This window comes from Bos indicus, chromosome 2 (assembly GCF_029378745.1).
Source record: "Bos indicus isolate NIAB-ARS_2022 breed Sahiwal x Tharparkar chromosome 2, NIAB-ARS_B.indTharparkar_mat_pri_1.0, whole genome shotgun sequence".
In the NCBI taxonomy this organism is placed as follows: Eukaryota; Metazoa; Chordata; class Mammalia; order Artiodactyla; family Bovidae; genus Bos; species Bos indicus.
Genome location: NC_091761.1, coordinates 13,537,544 through 13,551,966, shown reverse-complemented (window position 1 = coordinate 13,551,966; position 14,423 = coordinate 13,537,544). Strand labels below are relative to the sequence as shown.

At 38.2% G+C, this 14,423-nt stretch overlaps 1 protein-coding gene across 4 annotated transcripts in view; it reads right to left on the bottom strand.

Annotated features, from left to right (window-relative positions):
- The window catches only part of NCKAP1 (NCK associated protein 1), a 105,750-nt gene that overhangs the window by 68,301 nt on the left and 23,026 nt on the right, over positions 1-14,423 (bottom strand). The gene's annotated exons all lie outside the window — the stretch shown is intronic.

Sequence of the window (14,423 nt, the reverse complement as noted above, 5' to 3'; positions counted from 1 at the left end):
TTAGGAAAAAAATAACTATCAAATGAACTCTTAAAAAAAAACTGAAAGCAACTCATAAGCGTGATCACATTACTAAAAGTGGGAGAAAAGAAGGTGAAAAATATTATAACTTACACTACAAAAAACAATATGCTTTATAAATTCGGAACTTACCAAAAAGAACATCCAGGCAAAGCCACGTTACGCATGCAAAATAAAATGTAGATACAAACATAAAATACAGTAACGGTTCCCTGACCAGATCCACAAAACACAATAATACATTAAAGAAAAGCAAAAATCACAACAACAAAAAAGAAATGAGAAAGAAGCAAAACTAGAGTTAAGACGCATAAACATATGAAGAGGGAAATGTGAATACAAAAGACAAACATTATTTCAATCAACTGTATTATTAAATTTACAAAAGTCCTAAGTTTTCTTTTAAAACAACTATTAATATAACTTCTGATAGAATCCAGCCATACTGGACATGTATGCAGTAAACCATAAGTCTGCCAAACTTCAACACAATCATCTAGAACTATCTGATATTCTGAATGTAGCCTACAGAATAGAAATGTCCACATCATGTAGAAACTTGTTAGAAGAGGAGGATCTCAGCCTCACCGCAAATCAGAATCTGCCATTTAACAATATACCCAGGTGATCTGAATGCATGTTAAATATAATTTACCTAGGACATGAGAAAACCAGAAAATACGAGAAAATGGCTCAAAATATCAAACTGGCTATCAAAGGCCATCCAGTTTTAAGACCCTCCTGCAGTTCTTACTGACACCTAACACAGGAGAGTTGGGGGTAGGGGTGCCTCTACACATTATGACAAGTCAGAAAATTCTTAACAGTAAGCATAACATCAAAGGATTAAAAATACACCTATTAAAAGGCTATTTACAGTAGCAAGCACAGTGTTCTGGTAGACTCTACTACTATACAGTACCCTAAATACTGCAGTCCCTGCTGCTGCTGCTGCTAAGTCGCTGCAGTCGTGTCCGACTCTGTGAGGACATTTTTAAAAAAAGTATAAACAAAGTTTATACTTCGTTATACTCTACTTCCCCTTAAAACCAGGCAAACTGAGGTATATACTTACAGTGATGTGTGTAACTGTTCTAGCTTTAGCTGTGTTACTAGTTGATTTTATTTTGAACAATATATCTGTTTCAAAACAATTCTATATTTACATGCACACTTTTGGAGACGGCAATGGCACCCTACTCCAGTACTCTTGCCTGGAAAATCCCATGGACGGAGGAGCCTGGTAGGCTGCAGACCATGGGGTCGCGAAGAGTCGGACACGACTGAGCAACTTCACTTTCACTTTTCCCTTTCATGCACTGGAGAAGGAAATGGCAACCCACTCCAGTGTTCTTGCCTGGAGAATCCCAGGGACTGGGGAGCCTGGTGGGCCGCCGTCTATGGGGTCCCACAGAGTCGGACATGACTGAAGCGACTTAGCACCAGTGGCAGCATGCACACTTTTAATCATTACCACTCACAACATCAAGCAGATACTTATTTTAAAATGATTCTATTCCCTCAGATGATACTACCTTTACCTTGTTCAACAACATTTAACATTTATAATTGATATCAATCCTTTTCCCTGCTTTTCAGTACTTTAAATTTTAATTTTGGAATGTAACAGGTGAAAGTAAACTCCTAACAGGATAAAAAGCAAAAATATAACTTGGTTGCTGCTGGGTTTATATTTATAGTGCCTCCTTTCAATTTCGGTGTCTAGTTTGAACAAAAAATGACAGATTACCATCTTATTATGGGCCCTAATGATCTTTTATACAAATTCTCATTTCGCATATTAAGAAGCTAATGCCCACAGAACTTAAAAGAGTCTTCCCCAAAGTTTTGTACCTAGTTAATATGAATGGGCCAGGATTAAAATTTCACATCCATACTCCTAATAAAGTGTTCTTCCTACCATTTCACACGGAGGTGGGGGGATTTCATCCCCACTCCCATCTTCTTTTTTAACAGTAAAATCTCATCATGGTCTCAATTTCTCATTACAATGTATTTCCCCAAAATTGTATATAACTACCCTCTACTGTATATTGTCACCCTGTTTATTTAACTTACATGCAGAGTACATCATGTGAAATGCCAGGCTGGATGAATCACAAGCTGGAATCAAGATTATGGGGGAAATACCAACCTCAGAAATGCAGATACTTACTCTAATGGCAGAAAGAGAAGAACTAAAGAGCCTCTTGATGAGGGAGAAAGAGGAGAGTGAAAAAGCTGGCTTAAAACTCAACATTCAAAAAGCTAAGATCACAGCACTCAGTGCCATCATTTCATGGCAAATAGAAGGGGAAAAAGTATAAACAGTGACAGAATTTCTCTCCTTGCGCTCCAAAATCAATGCAGATGGTGACTGCAGCCATGAAATTAAAAGATGCTTGCTTCTCAGAAGGAAAGCTATGACAAACTTAGGCAGAATATTAAAAAGCAAAGACATCACATTGCTGACAAAGGTCCATATAGTCAAAGCTATGGTTTTTCTAGTAGTCTGACAATGGTCCGTATAGTCAAAGCTATGGTCCAATGTCTGTATGGACATGAGAGGTGGACCATTAACGAAGGCTGAGTGCCGAAGAACTGATGTTTTCCAATTGTGGTGCTGGAGAAGACTCTTGAGAGTCCTTGGACTCCAAGGAGATCAAACCAGTCCATCCTAAGGGAAACCAACCCTGAATATTCATTGGAAGGACTGATGCTGAAGTTGAAGCTCCAATACTTTGGCCATCTGATGTGATGAGCCAACTCATTGGAAAAGACCCTGACACTGGGAAAGACTGAGGGAAGGAGAAGAAGGGGGCGACAGAGGATGAGATGGTTGGATGGCATCACTGATTCAATGGACGAGTCTGAGCAAACTCAGAGATTCTGAAGGACAAGGAAGCCTGGGATGCTGCAGTTGATGGGTAGCAAAGAGTTGGACATGACTTAGCGACTGAACAACATCAACAAAGCCTCTACACTGGTTAAAACAAATTTACTGAACTAATTATATATGAATTCAAAATAATTATTCAAGTTTTTAAAGCTCTACATACCTTTGTCTAAATATACCTTCCAATCTAAATTTCCCCTACATCTATTCACAGACTATACTAAGTAGCTAAAACAAACTATCCACTATTGTATATAAACATCTCACATTTTCTCTACTGTTTCCTCTATGGATATGTCCAAATTCCTCTACTTATACATGTCCAAATCTCACTACTCCTAAATTACTCAATTCAAATGTTAACCCCATTTTCAAGAAACCATCCCTGACTGAACTGCTTCCCTTGATGCAAATAACACCTCCCTCTTCTAAATGTGTACAGTTTCTAATAATTATCACTTTCTACCTTGTATCATAGTTCTCTCCAGCACTGTGAGGCAGTGTGCCAAACTCCACAGCCTGTATCATACAGCTGTGCACAAAAATATCCAACATAAAATCTATCAAATGAGTGATTAGAACAAACTGAAAAGACCATTATTTGCTGTATAACTCAGGGAACTCAAAGCAGGCCTCTGTATCAACCTACAAGGGTGGGATGCAGAGGGAGATAGAAGTGAGGGTCAAGAGGGAGGGGACATATGTATACCCATGGCTGATTCATGTTGCTGTTTGACAGAAACCAACACAATTCTATAAAGTAATTATCCTTCAATTAAAAAAATAAATTAAAAATTAAAAAGAAAAAGACCTTTATATGGCAGTGTCAGATAACATTTTAGTAAGTTAACACTAGCCAGCCCACCTCTTATTGTGAAATCATGGCTAAATAACTTAACCTCTCACAGTCTAATACCCTCAATATTAAAATGGGAGCTGATGTGGGCAGTTTAGCCAAGACAATGTACAGGGCACCCAGAAGCTGCTCATTAATTAGTAAGTGAATAACAGAAGACACTTACAAACCACTTCTTCAAAATGAGCAAAAAATAAAGCTATTTAAAATAATCTCAATACTACTCATAGTATCCTAAAAAGAGCTGATATTAACTGAGCATGCTCTCTTTCGCAGGTAGTTCCAAAAAGTGTGCAAGTATTTTACATGATCCTCTCAACATCTCTATAAAAAGTTACAATTATGTTCCCTATTTATCAAAAATAAATTCCATAAAGTTCTACGTGAAAAATCAACTATAACAACAAAGAATAAAAGTGTCTACAACTCTTGAGCTTCAACTGCAAAAAATATTCCATTTTCATTTTTAAAGTAAAAGAGAGCAGACACTACCAAAAAGTATTTAACTTCTAGGTTCAACATCCAGAACAAGTCCTCTACCTCCCATCTCATTATTTCATAGTAAATAAAAAGTAGGAAATGGTTTAAGAATATAATCAGTAATAGACCATAGAAAAGTACAATTTTGAGAAGGTAAGATTCTATTTGCTAACACTTTAAAAGCATATCATGGATACATGGGTTAAATATATTACCAAAATATCTGTACAGTGCTTTCATTAAAGTTTTTAACTGTGGACCATTATTCTTAAAATTCAAAGTAAAAACAAAATAAACAGGATAAACAGCCATGCAGATCACAAAATAAGATCATATCTCTTCAATGAAAAATACTGGTAATTAATCTTTGTACAATGAAAAAGCATTTTCTACACAAAATATAAGTATCTTAAATACTGATAGAGGGACTCCCCTGGTGGCGCAGAATCTACCTGTCAATGCAAGTAGATCCCTGGTCTGCAGATTCCACATGCCACAGACCAACAAGGCCCATGCACGTAGAGCTGGTGCTTGCAACAAGAGAAGCCCTGAGAGAAGAGGCCTGTGCACCGCAACGAAGACCCAGTGCAACCACAAATAAATAATTTTTTAAACTGATTGAAATTTAGTATTTACTAACTTTTATTCTTTCAGAGAAAAGATACTAACAAATTACGATAAGGAACCAATGACAAAGAGAGCTAACTCACAGACTTTCAATATCAAGGAAAGTGACTCAAGTTCTTTATTCACCTATGTCAATTATTCTTTCATCATCTAAACTGCTTATGCATAATAAACAGCTTTTCTTGACCTAAAATATACTAAAGTATTTTATTCCTCTTAAAAAAACAACCAAGTACAGAAGTTTGGTTGTTCAATTTCTTAGTAGATATTCTAAACCAGGTTTTTTAAAATAAGAGTGCAGAGAGACTATTTGGTAAACCTCCTTTAAGGAACGGTCCTGCCACCACTCTGTAATCAACACTCATAGCACAGCAGCCTCCTGCCTGGTCTCTGTATTCTGTTCTTGCCTCTTCAGTCTTCTCCACATAGCAACAGGAGAGTGGACATTTCAAGGCAACACACTACCCTGAAGAGAGGATCCCAATGAAGGAGAAGGGGACGACAGAGGATGAGATGTTTGGATGGCATCACTGACTCAACGGACATTAGTTTGAGCAACTAATGGAGTCCGTGGGGTCGCAAAGAGCTGGACACGACATAGCAACTGAACAACAGCAATACAAGATATTAACAATGGGTAAAGAGTATAACGTGAATTCATTATACTATTTTTGTTCAAGTCTAATATTATTTCAAAATAAAGAGCTTTAAAAAAATTCTAATAGTCTCTCATCATACTTAAAATACAAAGTCCTTATCAATGTCTCAATAAAATCTAAATAGGACCCCTGCCAGTCTCCACAACTTCATCTCCCCTCACACTCCTCCAGATTCTCTCAGTAGCTGTCATACCAGTCCACATGCTGTGCTCATCAAATAAATTCACCAAGGCTGGCCCCACCCCACACCTTTGCACTTGCTCGTTACCATGTCTGGAATGCTCTTCACTTCTCATAGCTCAATCTTTCACTTCAGAGAAGCCATTGTGGAGCACTTATCTAAGATAATCTTCTCACTCACGTTACTCTCTTAATTCCTTATCCTGCTTTCTATTTCTTCCTACTACTTATCTCCAAATACAAGTACCTATTTATTCACTTTAGTTCTTTGTCGTCTCACATCCCAACTTGAATTGAAATTCCACAGAGGCAAGGTTTGTTTTATTTCATGCTGTTATCTCCAAGGTCTAGAGTATTAGAACGTAGCAGATATCCTTTAAATAAATAAATAAATGATCAAGTTTCTCCACAGAAAAATCACGAAATCAATTTTTACACTGCAGTGCTAACTATAAATGAATGCAATATCAGTATCAATTCACGTCTCATGAGTTCATGTATCCTAATACAGAGTGGTGATTTAATCCCCTGAATAAATCTCTGTTGGGTAAAATACTTCATTATGTCCTTACAGGATAAAAAATGAGAAACATCTAAAGAGAATTACATACTCATATCAAATATACATAAATCTCCTAAGAGTACATGAAAATCCAAATTAACACAAAGATTAGTCATTTCTTAAAAAGGTTCATGGGACCTTATCAAACTTTCCTTTTATCATATACAAATAATTCTACTGGCATTCACTATTTCAGAAATGCATTTTTCTGAGCAAAAGGTAGTAAGTAAATTCTAGGGAAAGTTTTCCTAACACACCTAATAAAAATGCATGATTGAGTGTTTAATATTTGTTACTAAACAATCTTCATAACTGCTTTTCAAGGTTCAATTTTTTTAAATTATGGTAAAACACAGCATGAAATATATCACTAAGGTCATATTTGATAAGTGTGTAGTTCATTTGCATCGTTGTGCAGCCATCACCCTCATCTACCTCCAGAATTTTTGTCATCTTCCCAATCAAGGCACATTCTTACCATTTTCCAGATATAGAAACAGACTAGAAAAGGGTAATACGTTAATATAGATAATCAAATTTCAAAGTTCAACATACCTCTTCAATACACTTCAAAATTCAAGTTGCCATACAATGACAAAAGGAGTATAGGAATAAGTAAAGCTAATGCTATTTTCTTCTCAGAAAATACTTCTATTTAATTGTAGTTTCATCAATCTCACAGATTGAACTTCTAAGAGCTCTAATTCAACCTGTTCATTTTATACATTAAAGCAACATTTTTCAAGTATATATTGGCATCTGTTCAATTCTGAAAAGCAGAGTTTTGTTTTTTAAACAACCGAAACACCAAAAAACTTAAAGGTTGTATCCATGCCTCTTTGCAATAGAACTTTCCTGTTCCTCTCATCATGAGTCTATTTTCCCACCCTTACCATCTCAGGGAGCCTTGAGACTTGCTTTGACGAATGGAAAACAAGGAAAATGATACTCTTATAACTTACAAAGCCTTATAGCTTCATATTTTGTTCTTTTTTTAGGACACTGTCCTGAAGTGTCATGAGCAAGCTTGAAATATCGTATCCCACCGAAAGACAGGTTCAACATGCTGCTATCCCAACAGGCCCCATGCCTCAGCCACCCACCAGATGAATTCAGCTGTGACCTAAGACTGGTGAGACCTGCAGAGGAACTGCCTGACCAACCTCAGAATAAGAAATAAGTTGTTGCTGTTTTAAGTCTATTAAGATTTCAGGTGGTCTGTTATATAGCACTAGGTAGGAAAACAAGACTAATATAAAGTTTAATAAAAGAAATTAAAATAGTCTTTATTTCACTACCTGAGCACGATAACTTGCACCAGGAAAAATCTTGGAAATCTAAGATTTCTGGTTACAAGATGGTTGAAATAACGCAAACTGATGAAACTAATTTTAAGTATTAGAAAAGCACTAATTATATACCCCAGTATAGTGTGGTCAGTCAGGTCTAACATCTTTATAAAAGATATCACACTGTGTTAAGGACAATACAATTCACCTCAATTCAGTTCAGTTTCTCCGTCGTACCCGACTCTTTGCAACCCCATGAACCACAGCACCCCAGGCCTCCCTGTCCATCACCAACTCCTGGAATTTACCCAAACTCATGTCTATTGAGTCGGTGATGCCATCCAACCATCTCATCCTCTGTCGTCCCCTTCTCCTCCTGCCTTCAATCTTTTGCAACATCAGGGTCTTTTCAAATGAGTCAGTTCTTCACATTAGGTGGCCAAAGTATTGGAGTTTCAGCCTCAGCATCAGTCCTTCCAGTGAACAGCCAGGACTGATCTCCTTTAGGATGGACTGGTTGGATCTCCTTGCAGTCTAAGGGACTCTCAAGAGTCTTCACCCAGTTCAAAAGCATCAATTCTTCTGCGCTCAGCCCTCTTTATAGTCCAACTCTCACATCCATACATGGCCACTGGAAAAAAACACAGCCTTGACTAGACGGACCTTTGATGACAAGATAATGTCTCTGCTTTTGAATATGCTGTCTAGGTTGGTCATAACTTTCCTTCCAAGGAGTAACCGTCTTTTAATTTCATGGCTGCAATCACCATCTGCAGTGATTTTGGAGCCCAGAAAAATAAAGTCTGACACTGTTTCCACTGTTTCCCCATCTAACTGCCACGAAGTGATGGGACCAGATGCCATGATCTTCGTTTTCTGAATGTTGAGCTTTAAGCCAACTTTTTCACACTCCTCTTTCATGTTCATCAAGAGGCCCTTTAGTTCTTCTTCACTTTCTGCCATAATGGTGGTGTCATCTGCATATCTGAGGTTTTGATATTTCTCCCGGCAATCTTGATTCCAGCTTGTGCTTCATCCAGGCCAGCATGTCTCATGATGTACTCTGCACAGAAGTTAAATAAGCAGGGTGACAATATACAGCCTCAATGGATGTACTCCTTTTCCTATTTGGAACCAGTCTGTTGGTCCATGTCCAGTTCTAACTGTTGCTTCCTGACCTGCATACAGGTTTCTCAAGAGGCAGATCAGGTGGTCTGGTATTCCCGTTACTTTCAGAATTTTCCACAATTTATAGTGATCCACACAAAGGTTTTGGCATAGTCAATAAAGGAGAAATAGATATTTTTCTGGAACTCTCTTGCTTTTTCCATGATCCAGTGGATGTTGGCAATTTGATCTCTGGTTCCTCTGCCTTTTCTAAAACAAGCTCAAACATCTGGAAGTTCACGGTTCACGTATTGCTGAAGCTTGGCTTGGAAAATTTTGAGGATTACTTCACTAGCATGTGAGATGAGTGCAACTGTACGGTAGTTTGAGCATTCTTTGGCATTTCCTTTCTTTGGGACTGGAATGAAAACTGACCTTTTCCAGTCCTGTGGCCACTGCTGAGTTTTCCAAATTTGCTGGCATATTGAGTGTAGCACTTTCATAGCATCATCTTTTAGGATTTGAAATAGCTCAACTGGAATTCCATCACCTCCACTAGCTTTGTTCATAGTGATGCTTCCTAAGGCCCACTTGACTTCACATTCCAGGATGTCTGGCTCTAGCTGAGTGATCACACCATCATGATTATCTGGGTTGTGAAGATCTTTTTTGTATAGTTCTTTTGTGTATTCTTGCCACCTCTTCTTAATTCTTCTGCTTCTATTAGGTCTATACCATTTCTGTCCTTTATTGAGCCCATCTTTGCATGAAATGTTCCCTTGGTACCTCTAATTTTCTTGAAGAGATTTCTAGTCTTTCCTATTCTAAAGGCACCATTTTCCATTATGAATGAAAATGTAAATGAAGCTAATCCCTTTACACTCAATTTTAATAACAGTCTTTAAAAGTTTTTCAAATATGTGATTAGCTTGTTTTCATAACCTAGGTATAGAGAAATAAGTTAGGCTTTTCTTACTCATTAGACGTCATAATTGTAACGGATAATTATACTGCACTTTTATGTCAAGACAGCCTCATGTGCTGTTGACATATGCAAGGCAGCATGACCACATTACAGAGTCCTCGCCAGCCATACTTTTCACCTTTTAAAGTTTTTATTTCTTTTCCTATCAATTATCATTTACTCCTGATGAAAGTACCTTCTAACATCAATGCTTTGGAAAATATATTTTTCACAACTTTACCTAGGTAAACTCAACAAGCTTGGGCACAGGGAGAACCGAAAAGCTTATTTCTGAATAAACTTCACTTTTTATAAACTACTATTTCTGGTTACTCAAAATAATTTTTTTTTTACAGGTTTACTGAGGTATAATTTATATATCATAAATTCATCTACCAATTAAATAACTGAAAATTAAATAATTGTAGTAAATTCATAAAGAGTTGTACAACCACCAACCCTACCCAGTTTTAGAACATTTACATTATCCCAAAAAATTCTCTTGTGCCCATTTTCAGTTAATACCATTCTCGCCTCCAGTCCTAATACTGATCTGCTTTCTGCCTCAATAAACTTGCTTTTTCCAGACACACCCTATAAAATGAAATCATATATAAACTTTTTACAACCAGCTTCTTTCATTTAGCCTAATGTTTCTGCAGTTCATCCATGCTATAACATGTGTTGGTAGCTTGTTCCTTTTAATTGCTAAATAGTGATCCATTAAATGCATATACCAATTTAGTTTATTCATCAATTGTTGGGCATTTGAATTACTTTCATTTTTAAGCTATTTTGAACAATGAATGCCGCTATAAACATAGCCATGTGTGGACATGTAAAGTACTTTCATTTTTCTTGACAGATTCCTAGAAGTGGTATTGCTTCCTTCTGAGTTCTCAAGTGCAACTCAGAGAGGCATGTGATAAGAAAAGTAACCTCTAGATAAGAGTCAAGTTGCTGCAATTATATACTATGTATTTATTCAGCAAATACCCCAACCTGATACTGTATTGTCAGACACTGTTGGAGGAGCTGGGGATAAAACTATGAATAAAATGCTGACCCTGGCCCTAAATGAACATACAATCTAGTGAGGAATATTTATGTAGGTTTACAGGTAACTCTTCCTTTTTTTAAGGTATATACAGTTTTAAAATCTGGTTATACCACAACTAACTTACAGGTGCAAGGTTCAAAGCTGGTGAAAATTTGTGATGATTAATTCCCACTTTCCCTTCAAGACAGAGACTCTCATCAACTTGTAATAACGTAAAAGAAGTTTAAAGGAAAAAACAACCCATACACAAAATGCTATGAGAAAGACTACAACAAGAAAGGTCAGAGCTTCAAAGGGTAGTAAAGATGATGAGCAAGATGGAGAAAATTAAAGAGGGCCTTACCCTCAAGGATTATTTTTGTTACTTGATTACATGATGACGGAGAGTGGAGGCTCATATTAGACTGCCTCAATCAGGAGGCCTGTAAAGAGGAATAAAGTTGATGCTTAAGCTGCCTTGCATTCTTTCTGACCTTCCTGGACATCTGATGTTCTTGGGAGATTTTGGAGTTAGCGTGAAGTGGTGTCAATGAGAGAATAATTCCCACTTGATACCTGATCTTTTAATACCCACTTTCTAATACCACCCTAATACCCACTTAATACCCTGAAAGTGAAAGTCACTCAGTGGTGTCTGACTCTTTGTGACCCCGTGGACTATACAGTCCATGGAATTCTCTAGGCCAGAATACTGGAGTGGATAGCCTTTCTCTTCTCCAGGGGATCTTCCCAACCCAGGGATTGAACCAGGTCTCGCACATTGCAGGAAGATGTTTTACCAACTGAGCCACAAGGAAAGCCCAGGCAGGGTAGGGTACCCTACCTTCATCAATTCTTTGAACTCAGAGGGAGCTCCTACCCACACACTCTACTACTCTTTCTTGAAAACATACCATCTCATGTTCAGTCTCCCCTTTTATCCATCTTAAGATCAACCGGCCCATCATTATATTACTCCCTTGTAACTCTCTGCCTCTGTCATACTTGCCAGATAAAACCCACAATAGGAGAAAGCCTATACCTATGCTCTGACTCCATCTCAACCTGAATTCACTATCACCAACCCTGAATGAGTTGCAACATTATGCCATTTTCACCATTAATTCCCTCTCCCAACTCTCCTCAGTGATTATGCGACTCCTCCTCTCTCTCAATAATGCCTCTTCATCTTGATTCTTAGGTTAATGCTTGCCTAGATGGCAATCCACTCCAGTACTCTTGCCTGGAAAATCCCATGGATGGAGGAGTCTGGTTGGCTGCAGTCCATGGGGTCGCTAAGAATTGGATACGACTAAGTGTCTTCACTTTCACTTTTCACTTTCATGCACTGGAGAAGGAAATGGCAATCCACTCCAGTATTCTTGCCTGGAGAATCCCAGGGAAGGGGGAGCCTGGTGGGCTGCCATCTACGGGGTCGCACAGAGTTGGACACGACTAAAGCAACTCAGCAGCAGCAGCAAGCCAGACCTTATATATATAGCTGGCTACTCAACATCTCCATTCAGACTTCTAGTAGGTCTCTCAAACTTAACATATCTAATTTTGAGCTACTGAGTACTATCCCTTCTATAATCGAACCCTAAATAATCTTATTTCATCATCCCAGTAAATCCTGATATTTCCTAATTGAAAAACTTTAGGTCTTAAATTTCTCACTGTTTTATATACCCCATACCAAATCCATCAGCAAATACTGTAGGCTCTGTCTTCAAAACATCCAGAATACGAACATTTCTCACCTTTACCACCCTAGGCCATGCCACACTCAGCTCTTTCAATGACTACAAATTGCCTAATCAGCTTCTCTGTTTCTACCTCTGTTTTTTCTCCAGACTATTTCTCAATCCAGCAACCACAGTGACCATAGGTATATCACTTCATTCCTCTATTACTCTTCTACAATAATATCTCAACTCAAGAGTAACTAACCAAAGTCCTTACTATGTTTGAGAAAGCCCTTTATGATCTGCCTACCCCTTCAACCATCGTCTTTATCTCCTACCACTATCTCCCAGCTCCTTCCCCAGGGGGCACTCTGGCTTACCTCCCGTTCCCTGAACAAGCCAGGTATGCTTCCACCAGAGCTTCTGCCAGTGCTGCTCGCTAAACACAGAAGGCTCCTCCCCCAGCTCACCTCACATCCTCCTAACTTTAAATCTCCGCCCTGCTGTCTCCTCAGTAAGGCCTTTCTCAGGTCAAGTCAATTAGCATATCCCCATTATCACTCTGGAGAACACAATGGCACCCCACTCCAGTACTCTTGCCTGGAAGATCCCATGGACGGAGGAGCCTGGTTACAGTCCATGGGGTCGCTAAGAGTTGGACACAACTGAGCGACTTCACTTTGACTTTTCACTTTCATGCACTGGAGAAGGAAATGGCAACCCACTCCAGTATTCTTGCCTAGAGAATCCCAGGGACGGGGGAGCCTGGTGAGTTGCCAGCTATGGGGTCGCACAGAGTCAGACACGACTGAAGCGACTTAGCAGCAGCAGCAGCAGCACTGTCACTCTTCGTTCTTTTTAGAACGCATCTCTACCTGGCAATATATTCCTATTCTAACCGATCTCTGTCCAGAAGAGTATAACCTACAAGACCAGTGATATGATTTATTTGCTGCTGGATTCCCTCTCCCAGAATAGGACTCAGCTAATAGAAGGCACCCAGTAAATGTTTTAAATAAATAAAACTATGGGAACACATACAAGCGGTACTTAACCTAATTAGAAAGGGTTAGAAAAAGCTTCTCCGAAATGGTGACATTTAAGGATAGACCTGAAAGACAAGTAGAATTAGCCTAGTCAAAGAATATGGTAGAGAAAGATTTTTCTAGATAATAAAAATAACAAAAGGCTAGAGGCAAGAGAAAGAATGACCATTTGTGCCATCAAAGTGTACAAATACCTCTCCCCAAATAAAATACTGCTTTAAAAATAGTCTATTCCCCCAATGAGGAAAATGAGGGCTAACACAGTATACTATCCCATATATTCCTGGCCAAAGACCACTAGGGTATGTATTTAAAACAGTATTAGCCAAGATGAGTGCTAAGAAGAACAAAAGTAAAACAAATATTTTGCAACATCTGTTATTTATTTCCTTATAGTTCCTTTTGCTATCTTTGATTTTAGAGCTTGGCAAATAATTTGATTTGACAAAAGGTAAAACTGGACTGGTCGTGAAAAACAATAATCAGATACCATGTCAAAGGTACTCAAAGGATACCAGGTTAAAAGTGGCCAAAGGCCCCTTCAGAGAAATGACTCAAGAAAACAAAACTAAAGATCAACAATACCACAAGGTTTGGTAACATACTTTGCTGTTTGAAGGAAATCATAATCATCATTGCAGTCAAAGGGATTAGCTAACAACATCTGGAAGATGGCTGAAAAACTGACAAGATATAACTTTAGGAAATTTTAAGGAAATGAATAAATAATTGCAAATGGCAGGAATGCATCTCCTTGGGGACTATGCTATGAAACCCCAAGACAAGGCTCACTGGCCCTTTTATCTGCCGAATAACTGACAGCATCCTTATTATTGTAGTTTAGTATAATTAGAACATACAATGCACAAGACACAAAATAAGGTGATTTTAAAACATATGTGTTTTGGGATCACAAGAACCACCCTTGGGAATATGACAAAAGCTGAAAAATACACTGACGCATCAACTCTGTACACAATTTCAGGGGATTCCCAAACTCTTATCAAATTCA